Below are 4,106 nucleotides of genomic sequence, written 5' to 3' on the forward strand. Positions count from 1 at the left end.
TTTTTCATAAAATTGTCAAAACATATTTATTCTACTATATGAATTATTCTTGCACATTTTATTAGATGGTGTCTAATAGATCACTCTGAATGACCATAACTGTAAAAGCAAACAAGCCATGAATCTCTACTCACAGCAATTCTTAGTTTTTTTTGCATAGATCTAGTAGAAAAGAAAGGAAAATGCTGGATGTAAGCATGGAAAATGTTTTTCATACTTTCTAGTATGATAACAGATTATTTATTGATCATTTTGAGGATAAACATGGGAAAAAAACTCTACCCTCACTGTACTAGATAAGAGTAGGTGATCACCATGAAGGTATCTATATGTGAAGGGAATTTGCCATACTCATACATTATTTGCAAATCCCAAAGTGATGTATTTAGACTAAATATGACTACAAATGAAGCAATAAAGGCCTTGAGAGTTAAATAATGTGTCAAAGCCAGAGGAATATTACAGCAACCTCAAAAATGCATGTCAAAGGAATCAGGACCAGATATGAGACAGGAAGTTTTTTATGAAGATAAAACCATGGGAGATATGAAAAAGTCTGTGCCCAAAGAGGATACTTTAATTTCAGATATCTAGTTTTCTGTGGCTTCTTATCCACAAAATATGGAAGGAAAGCACAAGACTGAGATGAGTGTGTTCTCTTGAGGACCCTCCTCAGGGCTCTCTTGATGTCCCTGTTTCTTAGGCAGTAGATGAAGGGATTCATCATGGGAGTGACCAGCGTATACATCACTGAGGCCACTGCGCTCTTCCTGGGTGAATGTGAGTAAGCTGAGCTCAGGCACACACCCATGCCAGTTCCATAAAATAAGCAAACTGCTGACAGGTGAGAGCCACAGGTGCTAAAGGCTTTATATTTCCCGCTTGAGACTGGGACTCTCCGAATGGAGGGAAGAATTTGAGTATAAGAGAGAATGATCAGTGAGACTGGTATTCCACCAAAGATGGCACCAAAAATACATTAATATGTTAATGGTGGAGGTGTCAGAAAATGCCAGTTTGAGGAGTTGAGGAGGGTCACAGAAGAAATGTGGGATCTCCGTGTCTGGACAGAACAGTAGTTGTGGCACCATTAAGTGCTGCATCTGGGAGTCCAAAATGCTAAAGAGCAAAGACAGCAGAACCAGCTGGCCACACAGCTGGGGGTTCATGATAAGTGTGTAGTGGAGAGGATGACAGATTGCCACAAACTTGTCATAGGCCATTACAGTCAGAATTAGACTGTCTAAACATCCAAAAAGGATAGAAAAAGGACAAGTGAACTAGGCAGCCTGTATAGGAGATGACTCCTCTCTGAGCGTGGACATCCATAAGCATCTTTGGGATTGTGGTAGAAGTGAAACCAATGTCAGCCAAGGACAGGATGAAGAGGAAGTAGTACATGGGGGTATGGAGGTGGGGGTGAGAGCTGATGGCCAGGATGATGAGTAGACTTCCCAGCACAGTGACCAGGTACATAGACAAAAACAGCCCAAATAGGAGGGACTGTAGTTCTGGGTCATCTGAGAGACCTAAGAGGAAGAATTCTGAGACACTAGTTAGATTTTGTGAATCCAAGAGGCAGAGACATTTCAAAAGAAAAGAGGATTGATATAAGGAAGTTATATACACACACCGACCACTGTATATTTATTTCAGATTCAAGTACTCCCCTATACAAAATAGCCACCTATTCACCCTCAAGTAGCATATATCCTGGTACCTTACTAATACTTCTCAATTATTACAAGCCCATACTTCATAGAATGCCTCTCCATTTGTTTGTTTGCTTTTCACCTGTTATTCTAGACAATTGCTAATAGACTTACTGGTAACAAAATACTGAGTTGAAAAAAATGCAGTTAAATATTTGTCTTCTCCATTAAAAAACATAAGACATAAGAAATCTATATACTTTTTAAGAAGTAGTCCTATTAAAGGACATAAGAACACAGTCAAATGTAGTTTACTTTATTGAAATGCATTAAAATAAATCCAGATTTTGGGCAATTTATCAATACTTAAAAAAGCTATGAAATAAATATTCTGCTTCCACTTTTTATAATTTTTTACTCCTGACAGCAATTAGGTCTCGCTGTTTATGTTGTTTTCTGTCCCACACATGGGTAAGCTTGTAAGATACCCTAGTTCTTTCTCCTTTGGCATTGGCCAGAGATTTAAATCAGACAAGAAATAGTCATAGCCTAAGTACTCTGAACTCTGTCTTGTCCACATAACGAGATTAGAAATACCAAAACTGCCAACTATCTTTCTTCCTCAAGCCATTTTCAGACCAGTTTTGGAGACCTACCCTGCTTTACTCAAAAGTTATCTTATGTAGATAATAATCTTTCCATACTCTTGGTGTGTGTGTGTGTGTGTGTGTGTGTGTGTGTGTGTGTGTGTATGTGAATAAACCTCATAATTCTTGACATCTGAACCAAAATGTTGTGTTGCAGACCATTCTGAAGCTTCAGAATCATCAGAAAAACCAGAAAATTTGAATCTATACAAAAATTAAGTGTATTTAGTTAGTTGACATTTATATATATATATATATATATATAATAATTGAACTTACATTAGAGGATTTCTGAATGAAATTAAGTAAAATAATATACAGGAGATTTTCAACATAGTGTTTCTCTAGCCTTGTTGATTATTAAAAATACCCATGGTTCTGTTAAATATGAACAAGTCTAGGCTACTGTCCAGGAGCAATTAAATTAGAAGCTCTACAAAGGAGGTCATTGGTGATTCTTTGCACCTCTAGAGCTAAGAACCATTTCCCTAAAAAATGTCAAGAACATAGACACTGCTACATTAATTTAAGTTATCATTTAGAGCCAAATACCACGTTAAAAATTCAAATGCTTAAAATATTTGCTTCGTATGGTATAGAGATTTAAACTGCTGTCAGTCCTACTGCATCTCTCTGGATGGACAGAAAGCACAAGTACGCAGTCACCTATTGCTTGGGAGTCATAACAATTGCACTTTGTCCCTATGAACTAAAGAAGTGTAATCAATTTTAACAGAGATTTTTTCCTTTTTATTTTGTTGCCAGCATTCACTATACAGGCTCTGGGGAATCAGATAACTGGAATTTAGTAATATCCCTCTGATCATTCATCCTGGAGAGACAACAAAAATGAAATTGCCAGTTGAAAGAGAGAACACTGACCAGGCGTTCTGTGTTTGGGGTCTCACTTCTCAAGTTCAACTTGGCTTGACACCTTTCTATACTAGAACTTGTTAAACATTAAATAAGAATGACACCTTAATTTCTTCATCTGAAAAAAATAGCAATATACTTGCATATTTAATTGATGGATGGTTATACAGATGAAGAGAGAAGGTATATAAAAAACTGTCCTCAGAGCCTTGCACAAGGGGACACTTAAAATGCTTCATGATATTTTTCTGTCATTTTCCTTGTCATCATTATCATAATCTTCACCTTCATGATAATTTTGGAGTGCTTTGGGGACAGTTTAGCATGACCCATTTCTGCTCTGGTGGAGGATAAATCAGTGGATCCTGGAAACCAATGGTAGATAACAAACAGACAAGGGATGACAGCACTGAAATCCTTACTGGAATCAAGAATTAACCCCCTTTAAGCTCTGAGTGTAACTTTGCATTTCAGAGCACACCCATTTGGCTAAATCTTCTGCTTTGTACTAATGATGTAAAACAGTGTTCTTACATATCCTTCTATATCCAATATGTACAATACTCACTGGGCTGAGATTTCTTTTGACTGGGGCATAACCAAGAACTGTGGATCAATTGGTGTTTCTTTTCCAGGTGAGTGATGAAGGCTGAAATTCTGTTCTATGGCCTGGAAAGAAGACATGGTCAGGCATGGGCTTCTTTATGCACAGTGACTCAGATGAGAGCTTGATTGACTGGTACATCCAATCTGAAGGACTCGAGATTACAGTGGGATATTTAATGTCGTGTGACCTTGAGAGTTCAATTCTCCCATGTCATAATTAGACAATTTGGTTCATGTCATCCTATCTGATAATTTGTTAATAGGACTGTAACAGTAGGTGGGGAAAGTGAATTTCCTTCTTGAGAAGGAATTTCCTTCATCTATTATA

The 4,106-nt window shown here is 37.4% G+C and overlaps 1 pseudogene; it reads right to left on the reverse strand.

Annotated features, from left to right (window-relative positions):
• Positions 1 to 442: 442 nt before the first annotated feature.
• LOC143649341 (olfactory receptor 7E178-like) lies at positions 443 to 1,476 on the reverse strand (annotated as a pseudogene).
• Between the last annotated feature and the right edge of the window lie 2,630 nt (positions 1,477 to 4,106).

This window comes from Tamandua tetradactyla, chromosome 11, assembly GCF_023851605.1.
Source record: "Tamandua tetradactyla isolate mTamTet1 chromosome 11, mTamTet1.pri, whole genome shotgun sequence".
NCBI classification, from domain to species: Eukaryota; Metazoa; Chordata; class Mammalia; order Pilosa; family Myrmecophagidae; genus Tamandua; species Tamandua tetradactyla.